This window comes from Pseudophryne corroboree, chromosome 2 (assembly GCF_028390025.1).
Source record: "Pseudophryne corroboree isolate aPseCor3 chromosome 2, aPseCor3.hap2, whole genome shotgun sequence".
In the NCBI taxonomy this organism is placed as follows: domain Eukaryota; kingdom Metazoa; phylum Chordata; class Amphibia; order Anura; family Myobatrachidae; genus Pseudophryne; species Pseudophryne corroboree.
Window position 1 is genome coordinate 669,482,268 of NC_086445.1, and position 18,847 is coordinate 669,501,114.

At 48.4% G+C, this 18,847-nt stretch overlaps 1 protein-coding gene across 7 annotated transcripts in view; it reads right to left on the reverse strand.

Annotated features, from left to right (window-relative positions):
- The window catches only part of USP49 (ubiquitin specific peptidase 49), a 378,308-nt gene that overhangs the window by 258,806 nt on the left and 100,655 nt on the right, over positions 1–18,847 (reverse strand). For 5 of the 7 annotated variants that reach the window (XR_010236072.1, XM_063955073.1, XM_063955075.1 and 2 more), the window contains one exon: positions 9,969–10,120. The exons of the other annotated variants lie outside the window; for them this stretch is intronic. The gene's annotated coding sequence lies outside the window, so the exon portion shown is untranslated. The remainder of the gene's footprint in view (positions 1–9,968; positions 10,121–18,847) is intronic. 7 annotated transcript variants of the gene reach the window in all.

An 18,847-nucleotide genomic window follows, 5' to 3' on the forward strand; every position in this document is an offset into this window, starting at 1 on the left:
TGCGCAGCCACAGCCCCCGACGAGCTGAAACAGACATGGCAGATATTCCCGCAGCCATGGAACCCAGGTCTTTCATGGATTCTACCATAAAACCTGCAGAATCATGTATGTTGTGTAAATATAAAGCAACGTCATCCCTATCCATCGTATCCAAATCCTCAAGTAAGGTAGCAATCCATGCAGTAGCAATAGTGGGACGTAATATGGCCCCTGAAGCAGTGTACATTGATTTAAGCGTGTTATCCATTTTTCTATCAGCTGGCTCCTTTAAGGCGGTAGATCCTGGAACAGGCAAAACACCTTCTTTGAGAGTCTGGACACAGATGCGTCAACAATCGGGTTTTCCCATTTTTTCCTATCCTCCTCAGGAAAAGGAAACGCCACCTGGACCCTTTTAGGGACCTGTAATTTTTTCACAGGGTGTACCCAGGCTTTTTCAAATAAAGCATTCAATTCCTTTGACGCAGGGAAGGTTAGCGAGGCTTTTTTTTTATTTTCAGTGGAAAAAAACCTCAACCTGCTCAGGTGTGGTATCATTAACATTCAACACATCCCTGACAGCCTCTATCAACAATTGCACCCCCTTTGCAAGAGATGCGGATCCCCGCAACACATCCCCATCACAGTCTGTGGTGTCAGAATCGGTATCCGTGTCGTCTTGTGTGCCCTGCACAAGCGCACATTTGTGGGGGTATATAGCGGGGCGTCCTGAGGTACCAGAAACCGGCCATACTGCCATAGAGCTCTGTAATACCTGGGTTGCAGATTCATTACTTGCAACCCTGTCAGAAATCTAAGATTTGAAAGAGGAAAACCACTCCGGTTCGCTTGCTGGTATCTGTGCTAAACCAGTGCTATCCTGATTACATGGAATGGGATCTTCCTGGGAGGATAAATCCTCTACAGCATATGACACAGTGTCCCTGGAGATATACAAAGGAGACCACCAAACACCACACACACACACACACACACACACACACACACACAGGTGAGGGCAGACAGAGTCCCCCCCCCCCCCCCCCCCCACAAGAATGGCAAGAGAGAGACACAGAGATTGGAGCCAAACCACACATAGCGCTTTTAGCAAAGGGATACCCTTTGTCAGCGCTGACTGTGCACCTTAATAGGACACACTCTTATTACAGCCTCCCCTCCCTTCTACAACCCCCTGGTAACGTGTACAGATAGCTGCAGTTGCTGTAGAGGGACCTGTTCTTCCTCTCAGCGCTGTGCAGGCAGGAAAATGGCACTGAAACGCTGCCGGGTCCGCTCTGAGTAGAAGCTCTGTCCCCTTAATGGCGCTGTCTTCCCACTCTTCATGGATTATACTTGCCTGAGGAAATTGTGCTGGCTAAGATCCGAAGACCCCGACAGGCTTTTGGACCAGTGTAGGGGGTAAGCGCTGGCCCAGGGTGCCCCTCACAGCGCCGCACCATGTGCCCCTGAGCCTTCCCAGGAGCGCAGTTAATACTGCGCTCCCTCCCCGCTGTCGCCATCTTCACACCGGCCCCCCGCTTGCTAGGGGGGTCGGTGTCTCACTCACCACTTCTTCAGCTCTGTAAGGGGTTGGCGGCATGCTGCTGGGGTAAGCGGTCCCCTGTGGCGGAGAACGATCAGACCCCTCCGGAGCACAGTGTCCAGTCAGCAGAGACAGTGGCTCAGACCCCGCAGGGCGGACACTGCTCCCCCCCTTAGTCCCTCGCTGCCGGGAGGCTGTTGCCAGCAGCCTCCCTGTAAAATAATAAACTCTAAAAATGAAACTTTTCTAGAAAAGCTCTGTAGAGCTCCCCTAGCTGTGACCGGCTCCTCCGGTCTGGAGAGGGAGGAGCCAGCACACACTATTAAACTCTTAAAGTGCCAATGGCTCCTGGTGGACCCATCTATACCCCATGGTACTAATGTGGACCCCAGCATCCTCTAGGATGTAAGAGAAAACTGGAAACCACTGGAACATTATCGATAGAGGAGACAGTCTTAACGTGCCAAAAGCAACGGTCTAGGTGAAATAAGACAACTGGCCTCCCCGCAAAAGCCATTGGCCCTCATTCTGAGTTGTTCACGCTAGGCCGCCGCCCTCTGGGAGTGTATCTTAGCATAGCAGAATTGCGAACGAAAGGTTAGCAGAATTGCTACTAAATAATTCCTTGCAGTTTCTGAGTAGCTCCAGACCTATTCACAGATTGCGATCAGCTCAGTCAGTTTAGTTCCTGGTTTGACGTCACAATTGCCCACTGCGTTCGGCCAGCCACTCCCGCGTTTTTCTCTGACACGCCTGCGTTTTTTAGCACACTCCCGGAAAACGCTCAGTTACCACCTAGAAACGCCCCTTCCCTGTCAATCATTCACCGATCAGCAGTGCGACTGAAAATCGTTGTTCGAACACCAGCAAATCTACTAAGTTTTGTGTTAAATAACTTCGCGCATGCGCTCTGCGTACCATGCGCAGTTAGCAACAAATCGCAGCATAGCGAAAATCGGCAACGAGCTAACAACTCAGAATGAACCCCACTGTGTCAGCTGTTGCAGGAGATGGGAGTTTCCGTAAGCACATGACAAAGAGCTGCAAAAAAAAAAAAAAACACACAACTGTCCTGCATCCATATTGTGTTACTGTTGTCCAAGGATTGAAGAGAGTTGCGTACTGTAATTGGTTCCACAACCACCCACGGACTCTCACGGCACCAAGAGATAACATTCAGCTGGAATTGAAACGGACTTTCCCGATATGTTTGGCTGCAGCCTTCCATAACATGGAGCGATGCATTCAAAGCTTGCCTGGATGCTAATGGAGAACACTTTCAACACTTGCTAGCACATGTTTCTGACAATGGTATGTCCACATCAAATTTCACTAAATTATGTCTATTACTTTAAAAGCCAAGAGCGATTGAAACACCTTGTATATATCATATGAAAGCCCATACAAACAGGTTTAGAATGTTTGGCCAACTCTCTAGCTCAATTAGATGAGCTGCCATTGCAATTTAAAAAAATGTTAATAGCTAATTTTTAGTTAAAAATAATTGCAACTCTAAAGGCTATAAATACAAAAATAAGAATTTACTTACCGATAATTCTATTTCTCATAGTCCGTAGTGGATGCTGGGGACTCCGTCAGGACCATGGGGAATAGCGGGCTCCGCAGGAGACAGGGCACATCTAAAAAAGCTTTTAGGTCACATGGTGCGTACTGGCTCCTCCCCCTATGACCCTCCTCCAAGCCTCAGTTAGGTACTGTGCCCGGACGAGCGTACACAATAAGGAAGGATCTTGAATCCCGGGTAAGACTCATACCAGCCACACCAATCACACCGTACAACTTGTGATCTGAACCCAGTTAACAGTATGATAACAAAACGAAGTAGCCTCTGAAAAGATGGCTCACAACAACAGTAATAACCCGATTTTGTAACAATAACTATGTACAAGCATTGCAGACAATCCGCACTTGGGATGGGCGCCCAGCATCCACTACGGACTACGAGAAATAGAATTATCGGTAAGTAAATTCTTATTTTCTCTAACGTCCTAGTGGATGCTGGGGACTCCGTCAGGACCATGGGGATTATACCAAAGCTCCCAAACGGGCGGGAGAGTGCGGATGACTCTGCAGCACCGAATGAGAAAACTCCAGGTCCTCTGTAGCCAGAGTATCAAATTTGTAAAATTTTACAAACGTGTTCTCCCCTGACCACGTAGCTGCTCGGCAAAGTTGTAATGCCGAGACTCCTCGGGCAGCCGCCCAAGATGAGCCCACCTTCCTTGTGGAGTGGGCCTTTACAGATTTAGGCTGTGGCACGCCTGCCACAGAATGTGCAAGTTGGATTGTGCTACAGATCCAACGTGCAATCGTCTGTTTAGACGCAGGAGCACCCATCTTGTTGGGTGCATACAATGTAAACAACGAGTCAGTTTTTCTGACTCCAGCTGTCCTTGAAATATATATTTTTAATGCTCTGACAACGTCCAGTAACTTGGAGTCCTCCAAGTCGCTAGTAGCCGCAGGCACCACAATAGGCTGGTTTAAGTGAAATGCCGAAACCACCTTAGGGAGAAATTGAGGACGCGTCCTCAATTCTGCCCTGTCCGAATGGAATATCAGATATGGGCTCTTGTATGACAAAGCTGCCAACTCTGAAACTCTCCTGGCAGAAGCCAGGGCCAACAGCATGGTTACCTTCCATGTAAGGTATTTTAATTCTACCGATTTTAACGGCTCAAACCAATGAGATTTGAGAAAATTTAGAACCACGTTCAAATCCCACGGTGCCACTGGAGGCACTATTGGGGGTTGTATATGTAGTACACCTTTGACAAAAGTTTGTACTTCAGGCACTGACGCCAATTCCTTCTGGAAGAAAATTGATAAGGCCGAAATTTGAACTTTAATAGACCCCAATTTTAGGCCCATAGACAATCCTGCTTGCAGGAAATGTAAGAATCGACCCAATTGAAATTCTTCCGTTGGAGCCTTCTTGGCCTCACACCACGCAACATATTTTCGCCAAATGCGGTGATAATGTTGTACAGTCACTTCCTTCCTAGCCTTAATCAAGGTAGGAATAACTTCCTCTGGAATGCCCTTTTCTTTTAGAATCCGGCGTTCAACCGCCATGCCGTCAAACGCAGACGCGGTAAGTCTTGGAACATACAAGGTCCCTGCTGAAGCAGATCCCTTCTCAGAGGTAGAGGCCACGGATCCTCCGTGAGCATCTCTTGAAGTTCCGGATACCAAGTTCTCCTTGGCCAGTCCGGAGCCACCAGTATCGTTCTTACTCCTCTTTTCCGTATAATTCTCAGTACCTTTGGTATGAGAGGCAGAGGAGGGAACACATACACTGATTGGTACACCCACGGTGTTACCAGAGCGTCCACAGCTATTGCCTGAGGGTCTCTTGACCTGGCGCAATACCTGTCCAATTTTTTGTTGAGGCGAGACGCCATCATGTCTACCTTTGGTTTTTCCCAACGGTTCACAATCATGTGGAAAACTTCTGGATGAAGTCCCCACTCTCCCGGGTGAAGGTCGTGTCTGCTGAGGAAATCTACTTCCCAGTTGTCCACTCCCGGGATGAACACTGCTGACAGTGCTATGACATGATTCTCCGCCCAGCGCAGAATCCTTGCCGCTTCTGCCATTGCACTCCTGCTTCTCGTGCCGCCTTGTCGGTTTACGTGGGCGACTGCCGTGATGTTGTCGGACTGGATCAACACCGGCTGACCCTGAAGCAGCGGTTTTGCCAGACTTAGAGCATTGTAGATCGCTCTTAGCTCCAGTATATTTATGTGAAGAGACGTCTCCAGGTTTGACCACACGCCCTGGAAGTTTCTTCCCTTTGTGACTGCTCCCCAACCTCGTAGGCTGGCATCCGTAGTCACCAGGACCCAGTCCTGTATGCCGAATCTGCGGCCCACTAACAGATGGGCAGTCTGCAGCCACCACAGGAGAGACAACCTTGTTCTTGGTGACAGTGCTATCCGCTGATGCATGTGCAGATGCGATCCGGACCATTTGTCCAGCAGATCCCACTGAAATGTCCGTGCATGGAATCTGCCGAATGGAATCGCTTCGTACGAAGCCACCATCTTTCCCAGGACTCTTGTGCATTGATGTACTGACACCGTTCCTGGTTTTAGGAGGTTCCTGACAAGTTCGGATAACTCCCTTGCTTTCTCCTCCGGGAGAAACACCTTTTTCTGAACCGTGTCCAGAATCATTCCCAGGAACAGCAGACGAGTTGTCGGGGTCAATTGAGATTTTGGAAGATTCAGAATCCACCCGTGTTGCTGAAGCACTACCTGGGTTAGTGCTACACCGACTTCCAGCTGTTCTCTGGACTTTGCCCTTATCAGGAGATCGTCCAAGTAAGGGATAATTAATACGCCTTTTCTTCGTAGAAGAACCATCATTTCGGTCATTACCTTGGTAAAGACCCGAGGGGCCGTAGACAAACCAAACGGCATCGTTTGAAACTGATAATGACAGTCTTGTATCACGAACCTGAGATACCCTTGGTGTGAGGGGTAAATTGGGACATGCAGATAAGCATCCTTTATGTCCAGGGACACCATGAAGTCCCCTTCTTCCAGATTCGCTATCACTGCTCTGAGTGACTCCATCTTGAACTTGAATTTCTGTATGTACAGGTTCAAGGATTTCAGATTTAGAATAGGTCTTACCGAACCGTCCGGCTTCGGTACCACAAATAGTGTGGAATAATACCCCTTTCCCTGTTGTAGGAGGGGTACCTTGACTATCACCTGCTGAGAATACAGCTTGTGAATGGCTTCCAAAACAGACGTCCTTTCTGAGGGAGACGTTGGTAAAGCAGACTTTAGGAACCGGCGAGGGGGAAACCTTTCGAACTCCAGCATGTAACCCTGAGATATTATCTGCAGGACCCACAGGTCCACTTGTGAGTGAGCCCATTGATTGCTGAAAATCTTGAGTCGACCCCCCACCGTTCCTGGGTCCGCTTGTAAAGCCCCAGCGTCATGCTGATGGCTTTGTAGAAGCCGGGGCGGGCTTCTGTTCCTGGGCAGGGGCTGCGTGCTGCCCTTTCTTACCCTTTCCTCTGCCTCTCGGCAGATAAGACTGTCCTTTTGGTCGCTTTTTATAGGAGCGAAAGGACTGCGGCTGAAAAGACGGTGTCTTTTTCTGTTGTGAAGGGGTCTGAGGTAAAAAGGTGGATTTGCCGGCAGTTGCCGTGGTCACCAGGTCCGAAAGACCGACCCCAAACAATTCCTCTCCTTTATATGGCAATACTTCCATATGCCTCTTGGAATCCGCATCACCTGACCACTGTCGCGTCCATAAACTTCTTCTAGCAGATATGGACATCGCGCTTACTCTTGATGCTAGAGTACAAACATCCCTCTGAGCATCTCGCATATAAAGAAAAGCATCCTTTAATTGCTCTAGAGTCAATAAAATACTGTCCCTATCCAGGGTCTCAATATTTTCAGTCAGAGAATCCAACCACACTACCCCAGCACTGCACATCCAGGCTGAGGCTATTGCCGGTCGCAGTATAACACCCGTATGTGTGTATATACTCTTCAGTGTAGTTTCCAGCCTCCTATCTGCTGGATCCTTGAGGGCGGCCGTATCAGGAGACGGCAACGCCACTTGCTTTGATAAACGTGTGAGCGCCTTATCCACCTTAGGGGGTGATTCCCAGCGCGCCCTAACCTCTGGTGGGAAAGGGTATAATGCCAACAACTTCTTTGAAATTAGCATTTTTCTATCGGGGGTAACCCACGCTTCATCACACACATCATTCAATTCCTCTGATTCTGGGAAAAATACAGGTAGTTTTTTCACCCCCCACATAATACCCCTTTTTGAGGTACCAGCAGTATCAGAGATCTGTAACGCCTCCTTCATTGCCGTGATCATATAACGTGTGGCCCTATTGGAAAATACGTTTGTTTCTTCACCGTCGACACTAGATTCATCTGTGTCGGTACCCGTGTCGACTGACTGAGGTAAAGGACGTTTTACAGCCCCTGACGGTGTCTGAGACGCCTGAACCGGTACTAACTGGTTTGCCGGGCGTCTTATTTCGTCAACTGACTTTTGCAGTGTGCTGACATTATCACGTAATTCCATAACTAAAGCCATCCATTCCGGTGTCGACTCCCTAGGGGGTGACATTACCATCATCGGCAATTGCTCTGCCTCCACACCAACATCGTCCTCATACATGTCGACACACACGTACCGACACACAGCAGCCACACAGGGAATGCTCTAATCGAAGACAGGACCCCTTAGCCCTTTGGGGAGACAGAGGGAGAGTTTGCCAGCACACACCAAAAGCGCTATAAAATGTATAAAAACAACCCTAGAAGGTGTTTACTATATATGCGCTCTTAATATATAAATATCGCCAATTTATGCCCCCCTTCTCTTTGTTACCCTGTTTCTGTAGTGCAGTGCAGGGGAGAGTCCTGGGAGCCTTCCTCACCAGCGGAGCTGAGCAGGAAAATAGCGCTGAGTGCTGAGGAGAATAAGCTCCGCCCCTTTTTCGGCGGGATTTTTCTCCCGGTTTTTAAGAAACTGGCCTGGGTCAAAATACATACATATAGCCTTAATGGGTATATGTGATGTATTTCTTTTGCCACTAAAGGTAATTATATTGCTGCCCAGGGCGCCCCCAGCAGCGCCCTGCACCCTCCGTGACTGAGTCAGTGAGCCGTGTGACAACAATGGCGCACAGCTGCAGTGCTGTGCGCTACCTTCATGAAGACTGTGGAGTCTTCTGCCGCCTGTTTTCCGGACCTCCGTTCTGCCGTCTCTTCAGCGTCTGTAAGGGGGATCGGTGGCGCGGCTCCGGGACGAACCCCAGGCTGACCTGTGTTCCGACTCCCTCTGGAGCTAAGTGTCCAGTAGCCTAAGACTCCAATCCATCCTGCACGCAGGTGAGTTGGAAATCTCTCCCCTAAGTCCCTCGATGCAGTGATCCTGTTGCCAGCAGGAATCACTGAGATTAAAACCTAAAAAAAAAAAAACTTTTCTAAACAGCTCTTTAAGAGAGCCACCTAGATTGCACCCTCTCGGACGGGCACAAAAACCTAACTGAGGCTTGGAGGAGGGTCATAGGGGGAGGAGCCAGTACGCACCATGTGACCTAAAAGCTTTTTTAGATGTGCCCTGTCTCCTGCGGAGCCCGCTATTCCCCATGGTCCTGACGGAGTCCCCAGCATCCACTAGGACGTTAGAGAAACTAGTGTAAATATCAGCCTAAGGTTTTGGGGTTTTCTTTATACCTAAGGAGTCAATTAATTTACCAAATGTCATTACAATCTGAAACAGTCAGAAACCTGGTGTTCATTTGACGTGGAATAACCTTTTACTTACAAACATGAATCAGGCCGTAAGTACACCAAGAGGGGGTATTCCTGATGTATCCCTTTTAATGTAGCTTTACGGAAATATATCACAGGAAAAGATTTCAAAGTGCATTTTCCAAAAAGTGACACAATAAGCACAAGTGTAAATTCGTGTGTGTGTGTGTGTTTCCTGTTCTGTTTTTGTACTACCCTGCTCCAGTATGATATGTACCCATATCTAACCTCTTCTTGCTTTTAGTCCTGAATGCACCTGCACAGCAAGAATATTAGGACAGCTTCTCAACTGCACTCACTGTTCCACTACGGAAGCAGCTACAACAGGACCACACCAGCAACTGTACAGCCAGTTCAGTTTGAAAATGATATACTGTATACCCAATTGTTAGCGCAGAATTCCTAGCTAGTAGCTACTGTTGTGCAATGGTGCTCAAAGTATAACAACAACAGTTCTGCAGTATTATATACACTTACCAACTATGTACAATAAGCAGGTGTAGTATGGTTTGCCGGCGGTCAGGGGGCCTAGCAACCAGCATACCGGCGCCGGAATCCCAACCACCGGCATACCGACAGCTGGCCGAGCGCAAATGAGCCCCTTGCGGGCTCGCTGCGCTCGCCACGCTGCGGACACGGTGTCGCGCGTCCAGGGGGGTCGTGGACCGCCAGGAGGGAGAAAAGATATCGGTATGCCGGCTGTTGGGATTCCGGCGCCAGTATGGTGGTCGCCGGGAGCCCGGCCGCCGGCAACCTGAAGACCACCCAAATAAGCTACACCCTCTTCAGTAACCCTATTCCAGATGGTTTCACAGTGTATTAAATGGCACAACAGGATGCAGTTTTATTGCTAGCCACAAGAAAAGAAGAAATGTCAGCCCCGTCACTACTGGGCGTCTAAACGGAGCAACAATTGAATTGCTCCATTTTGCGCCCCCTAGTGGTAGCCGTGGGGTAAAATTGAATTGGCCCTATAGTAATCACAGTGCCTAATGTAATTTTACATACTTAAAAATTAAGCAAAATATGGCTTCTCTCTCGCCCATTCCAGAATGGGTTCTACAAACACTTTAAATGTAATAAATTATTAACTACTTCAGCAAAATAGTAACTACCTGTTCAGAATTTCTTGAGAAATTCCTCGCCAACATGAGAGAAGTGGAATTGCCCCCATCTCAGACAGAATGTGCATTACCAGCAGGATATCTACAGCCCGATGTGACGTTCAGGACAAGATTGGCAATTCAGAGGAGTGGACACCACATCACTGAGGAAAGGATTCAGAGACAAGACTTTAATGATAAAATAAGAATTTACTTACCGATAATTCTATTTCTCATAGTCCGTAGTGGATGCTGGGGACTCCGAAAGGACCATGGGGAATAGCGGCTCCGCAGGAGACTGGGCACAAAGTAAAAGCTTTAGGACTAGCTGGTGTGCACTGGCTCCTCCCCCTATGACCCTCCTCCAAGCCTCAGTTAGGATACTGTGCCCGGACGAGCGTACACAATAAGGAAGGATTTTGAATCCCGGGTAAGACTCATACCAGCCACACCAATCACACCGTACAACTTGTGATCTGAACCCAGTTAACAGCATGATAACAGAAGGAGCCTCTGAAAAGATGGCTCACAACAACAATAACCCGATTTTTGTAACAATAACTATGTACAAGTAATGCAGACAATCCGCACTTGGGATGGGCGCCCAGCATCCACTACGGACTATGAGAAATAGAATTATCGGTAAGTAAATTCTTATTTTCTCTAACGTCCTAGTGGATGCTGGGGACTCCGAAAGGACCATGGGGATTATACCAAAGCTCCCAAACGGGCGGGAGAGTGCGGATGACTCTGCAGCACCGAATGAGAGAACTCCAGGTCCTCCTCAGCCAGGGTATCAAATTTGTAGAATTTAGCAAACGTGTTTGCCCCTGACCAAGTAGCTGCTCGGCAAAGTTGTAAAGCCGAGACCCCTCGGGCAGCCGCCCAAGATGAGCCCACTTTCCGTGTGGAATGGGCTTTTATAGATTTTGGCTGTGGCAGGCCTGCCACAGAATGTGCAAGCTGAATTGTACTACAAATCCAACGAGCAATCGTCTGCTTAGAAGCAGGAGCACCCAGCTTGTTGGGTGCATACAGGATAAACAGCGAGTCAGATTTTCTGACTCCAGCCGTCCTGGAAACATATATTTTCAGGGCCCTGACTACGTCCAGCAACTTGGAATCCTCCAAGTCCCTAGTAGCCGCAGGCACCACGATAGGTTGGTTTAAGTGAAATGCTGAAACCACCTTAGGGAGAAATGGAGGACGAGTCCTCAATTCTGCCCTGTCCGTATGAAAAATTAGGTAAGGGCTTTTATAGGATAAAGCCGCCAATTCTGATACACGCCTGGCTGAAGCCAGGGCAAACAGCATTACCACTTTCCAAGTGAGATACTTCAAGTCCACAGTGGTGAGTGGTTCAAACCAATGTGATTTTAGGAATCCCAACACTACATTGAGATCCCAAAGGTGCCACTGGAGGCACAAAAGGAGGCTGTATATGCAGTACTCCCTTGACAAACGTCTGAACTTCAGGTACAGAAGCTAGTTCTTTTTGGAAGAATATCGACAGGGCCGAAATTTGAACCTTAATGGACCCTAATTTGAGGCCCATAGACAGTCCTGTTTGCAGGAAATGCAGGAATCGACCCAGTTGAAATTACTCCGTAGGGGCCTTCCTGGCCTCGCACCACGCAACATATTTACGCCAAATACGGTGATAATGTTGTACGGTTACATCCTTCCTGGCTTTGATCAGGGTAGGGATGACTTCATCCGGAATGCCTTTTTCCTTCAGGATCCGGCGTTCAACCGCCATGCCGTCAAACGCAGCCGCGGTAAGTCTTGGAACAGACATGGTCCCTGCTGGAGCAGGTCCTGTCTTAGAGGTAGAGGCCACGGGTCTTCCGTGAGCATCTCTTGAATTTCCGGGTACCAAGTCCTTCTTGGCCAATCCGGAGCCACGAGTATAGTCTTTACTCCTCTCCTTCTTAGGATTCTCAGTACTTTTGGTATGAGAGGAAGAGGAGGGAACACATACACTGACCGGTACACCCACGGTGTTACCAGAGCGTCCACAGCTATTGCCTGAGGGTCCCTTGACCTGGAACAATATCTGTCCAGTTTTTTGTTGAGGCGAGACGCCATCATGTCCACCTTTGGTTTTTCCCAACGGTTTACAATCATGTGGAAGACTTCCGGGTGAAGTCCCCACTCCCCCGGGTGAAGATCGTGTCTGCTGAGGAAGTCTGCTTCCCAGTTGTCCACTCCCGGAATGAACACTGCTGACAGTGCTATCACATGATTTTCCGCCCAGCGAAGAATCCTTGCCACTTCCGTCATTGCCCTCCTGCTTCTTGTGCCGCCCTGTCTGTTTACGTGGGCGACTGCCGTGATGTTGTCCGACTGGATCAATACTGGCTGACCCTGAAGCAGAGGCCTTGCCTGACTTAGGGCATTGTAAATGGCCCTTAGTTCCAGGATATTTATGTGAAGTGACGTTTCCATGCTTGACCACAAGCCCTGGAAATTTTTTCCCTGTGTGACTGCTCCCCAGCCTCTCGAATCTGCGGCCCTCTAGGAGATGAGCACTCTGTAACCACCACAGGAGAGACACCCTTGTCCTTGGAGACAGGGTTATCCGCTGATGCATTTGAAGATGCGATCCGGACCATTTGTCTAGCAGATCCAACTGAAAAGTTCTTGCGTGGAATCTGCCGAATGGAATCGCTTCGTAAGAAGCCACCATCTTTCCCAGGACCCTTGTGCACTGATGCACTGACACCTGGCCTGGTCTTAGGAGTTTCCTGACTAGGTCGGATAACTCCCTGGCTTTCTCTTCCGGGAGAAACACCTTTTTCTGTACTGTGTCCAGAATCATCCCTAGGAACAGCAGACGTGTCGTCGGAATCAGCTGCGATTTTGGAATATTTAGAATCCATCCGTGCTGTCGTAGTACTATTTGCGATAGTGCTACTCCGACCTCTAACTGTTCTCTGGACCGTGCCCTTATCAGGAGATCGTCCAAGTAAGGGATAATTAAGACGCCTTTTCTTCGAAGAAGAATCATCATTTCGGCCATTACCTTGGTAAAGACCCGGGGTGCCGTGGACAATCCAAACGGCAGCGTCTGAAACTGATAGTGACAGTTCTGTACCACAAACCTGAGGTACCCTTGGTGAGAAGGGCAAATTGGGACATGGAGGTAAGCATCCTTGATGTCCAGAGACACCATGTAGTCCCCTTCTTCCAGGTTCGCTATCACTGCTCTGAGTGACTCCATCTTGAACTTGAACCTTTTTATGTAAGTGTTCAAGGTTTTCAGATTTAAAATGGGTCTCACCGAGCCGTCCGGCTTCGGTACCACAAACAGCGTGGAGTGATACCCCTTTCCCTGTTGTAGGAGGGGTACCTTGATTATCACTTGCTGGGAATACAGCTTGTGAATGGCTTCCAATACCGCCTCCCTGTCGGGGGTAGACGTTGGTAAAGCAGACTTCAAGAACCGGCGAGGGGGAGACGTCTCGAATTCCAATTTGTACCCCTGAGATACTACCTGCAGGATCCAGGGGTCCACTTGCGAGTGAGCCCACTGCGCGCTGAAATTCTTGAGACGGGCCCCCACCGTGCCTGAGTCCGCTTGTAAGGCCCCAGCGTCATGCTGAGGACTTGGCAGAAGCGGGGGAGGGCTTCTGGTCGTGGGAAGAAGCTGTCTGTTGTAGTCTTTTTCCCCTTCCTCTGCCCCGGGGCAGATATGAGTGGCCTTTTGCCCGCTTGCCCTTATGGGGACGAAAGGACTGAGCCTGAAAATAAGAATTTACTTACCGATAATTCTATTTCTCGTAGTCCGTAGTGGATGCTGGGGACTCCGTCAGGACCATGGGGAATAGCGGGCTCCGCAGGAGACAGGGCACATCTAAAAAGCTTTTTTAGGTCACATGGTGTGTACTGGCTCCTCCCCCCATGACCCTCCTCCAAGCCTCAGTTAGGTACTGTGCCCGGACGAGCGTACACAATAAGGAAGGATCTTGAATCCCGGGTAAGACTCATACCAGCCACACCAATCACACCGTACAACTTGTGATCTGAACCCAGTTAACAGTATGATAACAAAACGAAGTAGCCTCTGAAAAAATGGCTCACAACAATAGTAATAACCCGATTTTTGTAACAATAACTATGTACAAGCATTGCAGACAATCCGCACTTGGGATGGGCGCCCAGCATCCACTACGGACTACGAGAAATAGAATTATCGGTAAGTAAATTCTTATTTTCTCTAACGTCCTAGTGGATGCTGGGGACTCCGTCAGGACCATGGGGATTATACCAAAGCTCCCAAACGGGCGGGAGAGTGCGGATGACTCTGCAGCACCGAATGAGAGAACTCCAGGTCCTCTTTAGCCAGAGTATCAAATTTGTAAAATTTTACAAACGTGTTCTCCCCTGACCACGTAGCTGCTCGGCAAAGTTATAATGCCGAGACTCCTCGGGCAGCCGCCCAGGATGAGGCCACCTTCCTTGTGGAATGGGCATCTACATATTTCGGCTGTGGCAGGCCTGCCACAGAATGTGCAAGCTGAATTGTACTACAAATCTAGCGTGCAATAGACTGCTTAGAAGCAGGAGCACCCAGCTTGTTGGGTGCCTACAATATAAACAGCAAATCAGACTTTCTGACTCCAGCCGTCCTAACTATATATATATATATATATATATATATATATATATATATATATATATATATATATATATATATATATATATATACATACATACATACAAACAGAGAACCCAGCACTCACCAAAGTAAACTCACTTATCCTCAACAATTCAATAAACAAATGATGGGGGTTTAGTTGGTGGATTGGCCAATGCACGGAAGCCTGTATACCGATTCAAGGTGAGTGGTAAGTACAGCTGTGTACCCCGCTTCTGTGGTGGAGAGTGCAGTGTTACATGCACCCCACCCTGTGAGTGGTAAGTGCATAGCTGTGCCCCGCTTCTGGTGCGGTGAGTGCTGTGGTTTTTACTCTGTGTGTATATGAAGGGGTTAATCTATGGTTAGCTCTTATTAACCGTGGCCACTAGCTTTCTCATGCACCCCTGTGTGGACTTTATTATCCTGAACCTGTCTCAGCTGTTTTTTAGCAATCATCTTTGAGCCAGTGCAATAGGTGACTAGTGTGCCTTTAAAAGCCATAAAGTCTGTGGCAGGTACACATTACATCTAGCAGGCAGATGATGCAGCAGTGTGGTAGTCCGGTTTTAAGACTCTGTGATAGTGTAGGACCTGTATGAAGGTGGGGTACCTTGAATCGGTATACAGGCTTCCGTGCATTGGCCAATCCACCAACTAAACCCCCATCATTTGTTTATTGAATTGTTGAGGATAAGTGAGTTTACTTTGGTGAGTGCTGGGTTCTCTGTTTGTATTTATTAGAGCGATGTGGTCATGGGCTTCATGCACCCCGCCCTGTGAGTGGTAAGTACAGCTGTGTACCCCGCTTCTGTGGTGGAGAGTGCAGTGTTACATGCACCCCACCCTGTGAGTGGTAAGTGCATAGCTGTGCCCCGCTTCTGGTGCGGTGAGTGCTGTGGTTTTTACTCTGTGTGTATATGAAGGGGTTAATCTATGGTTAGCTCTTATTAACCGTGGCCACTAGCTTTCTCATGCACCCCTGTGTGGACTTTATTATCCTGAACCTGTCTCAGCTGTTTTTTAGCAATCATCTTTGAGCCAGTGCAATAGGTGACTAGTGTGCCTTTAAAAGCCATAAAGTCTGTGGCAGGTACACATTACATCTAGCAGGCAGATGATGCAGCAGTGTGGTAGTCCGGTTTTAAGACTCTGTGATAGTGTAGGACCTGTATGAAGGTGGGGTACCTTGAATCGGTATACAGGCTTCCGTGCATTGGCCAATCCACCAACTAAACCCCCATCATTTGTTTATTGAATTGTTGAGGATAAGTGAGTTTACTTTGGTGAGTGCTGGGTTCTCTGTTTGTATTTATTAGAGCGATGTGGTCATGGGCTTCATGCACCCCGCCCTGTGAGTGGTAAGTACAGCTGTGTACCCCGCTTCTGTGGTGGAGAGTGCAGTGTTACATGCACCCCACCCTGTGAGTGGTAAGTGCATAGCTGTGCCCCGCTTCTGGTGCGGTGAGTGCTGTGGTTTTTACTCTGTGTGTATATATATATATATATATATATATATATATATATATATATATATATTTTTAGGGCCCTGACAACGTCTAGTAACTTGGAGTCCTCCAAGTCCCCAGTAGCCGCAGGCACCACAATAGGTTGTTTCAGGTGACAACGCTGACACCCCTTTAGGAAGAAACTGGAGACGAGTCCCAGTTCTGCCCTGTTCAAATGGAAAATTCTAATATGGGCTTTTGTAAAACAAAACCGCCCATTCTTTTTGACAATCGCCTGGCCGAGGCCAGGACTAACAACATGGTCACTTTCCATGTGAGATATTGGTCAACAGCATGGTCACTTTCCATGTGAGATATTTCAAATCCACAGATTTGAGCGGTTCAAACCAATATGATTTTAAGGAATCCCAACACTATGTTGAGATCTCACGGTGCCCCTAGAGGCACAAAAGAACTGTATATGGAATACACCCTTTACAATCTGGACTTCAGGAACTGAAGTCAATTTTTTTTTTTTTTTGGAAGAAAATCTACAGGGCCGAAATTTAAATCTTAATGAACCCCAATTTGAGGCTCAAAACACTCCTGTTTTCAGGAAGTGCAGAATCGACCTAGTTGAATTTCCTTCGTGGAGCCTTCCTGGCCTTACCCACGCAACATATTTTCACCACATGTGGTGATGACGTTGTGCGGTCACCTCCTTCCTGGCTTTGACCAAGGTAGGTATGACCTCTTATGGAATGCCTTTTTCCCTTCAGAATCCGGTATTCAACCGCCATGCCGTCAAACGCAGCCGCGGTAATTCTTGGAAAAGACATGGTACTTGCTGAAGCAAGTCCCTTCTTAGCTCCCCAGGCCCTTAGTCCTCTGTGAGCATCTCTTGAAGCTCCGGGTACCAAGTCCCTCTTGGCCCATCCGGAGCCACTAGTATAGTTCATACTCCTCTATGTCTTATAATTCTCAATACCTTGGTTATGAGAAACAGAGGAGGGAACCCATACACTGACTGGTACACCCACGGTGTTACCAGAACATCCACAGCTATCGCCTGAAGGTCTCATGACCTGGCGGAATACCTGTCCCGTTTTTCGGGCGGGACGCTATCATGTCCACCTTTGGTCTTTGCCAACGGTCCACAATCATGCTGAAAAACTTCCCTATGAAGTTTCCACTCTCCCGGGTGGAGGTCATGCCTGCTGAGGAAGTCTGCTTCCCAGTCGTCCACTCCCGGAAAGAACACTGCTGACAGTGCTATCACATGATTTTCCGCCTAGCGAAAAATCCTTGCAGTTTTGTCACTGCCCTCCTGCTTCTTGTGCCGCCCTTTCTGTTTACGTGGGCGACTGCCGTGATGTTATCCCACTGGATCAATACCGGCTGACCTTGAAGCAGAGGTCTTGCTAAGTTTAGAGCCTTATAAATTTGCTCTAAGCTTATTTATGCAGAGAGAATTCTCCAGACTTAATCACACTTCCCTGGAAATTTTTTCCCTGTGTGACTGTTCTCCAGCCTCTCAGGCTGGCCTCCGTGGTTACCGGCATCCAATCCTGAATGCCAAATCTGCGGCCCTCTAGAAGATGAGCACTCTGTAATCACCACAGGAGAGACACCCTTGTCCTTGGATATAGGGTTATCCGCTGATGCATCTGAGGATGCGATCCGGACCATTTGTCCAGCAGATCCCACCGAAGAGTTCTTGCGGGAAATCTGCCGAATGGAATTGCTTCGTAATAAGCCACCATTTTTACCAGGACTCTTGTGCAATGATGCACTGACACTTTTCCTGGTTTTAGGAGGATCCCGATTAGCTCGGATAACTCCCTGGCTTTCTCCACTGGGAGAAACACGTTTTTCTGGACTGTGTCCAGAATCATCCCTATGAACAGTAGACGTGTCATCGGAAAAAGCTGCGATTTTGGAATATTTAGAATCCACTCGTGCTGACGTAGAACTACTTAAGATAGTGCTACTCCGTCCAACTGTTCTCTGGACCTTGCCCTTATCAGGAAAGCGTCCATGTTTCCTTTTAAGAAAAATCATCATTCCGGCCATTACCTTGGTAAAGACCCGGGGCGCCGTGGACAACCCAAACGGCAGCGTCTGAACTGATAGTGACAGTTCTGTACCAGGAACCTGAAGTACCCTTGGTGAGAAGGGCAAATTTGGACCTGTAGGTAAGCGTCCCTGATATCCAGTGACACCATATCGTCCCCTTCTTCCTGGTTCGCTATCACTGCTCTGAGTGACTCCATCTTGATTTGAACGCTTGTATGTAAGTGTTCAAATATTTCAGATCTCACCGAGCCGGTTGGCTTCAGTACCACAATATAGTGTGGAATACTACCCCCTTCCATGTTGTAAGAGGGGTACTTTGATTATCACCTGCTGGGAATACAGCCTGTGAATTGTGTGAGGGGGAGATGTCTCGAATTTCCAATGTACACCTGGGATACTACATGTAGGATCCCGGAGTTCCCTTGCGAGTGAGCCCCCTGCGTACTGAAACTCTTGAGATGACCCCCTACCGCACCTGAGTCCGCTTGTACGGCCCCAGCGTTATGCTGCGGACTTGGCAGAAGCTGTGAGGGGCTTCTGTTCCTGGGAATGGGCTGCTTGCTGCAGTCTTCTTCCCTTTCCTCTACCCCTGAGCAGATATGACTGGCCTTTGCCCGCCTGCCCCTATGGGGACGAAAGGACTGAGACTGAAAAGACTGTGTCCTTTTTTGCCGATATGTGATTCGGGGTAACAAAAAGTGGATTTTTCAGCTGTTGCCATGGCCACC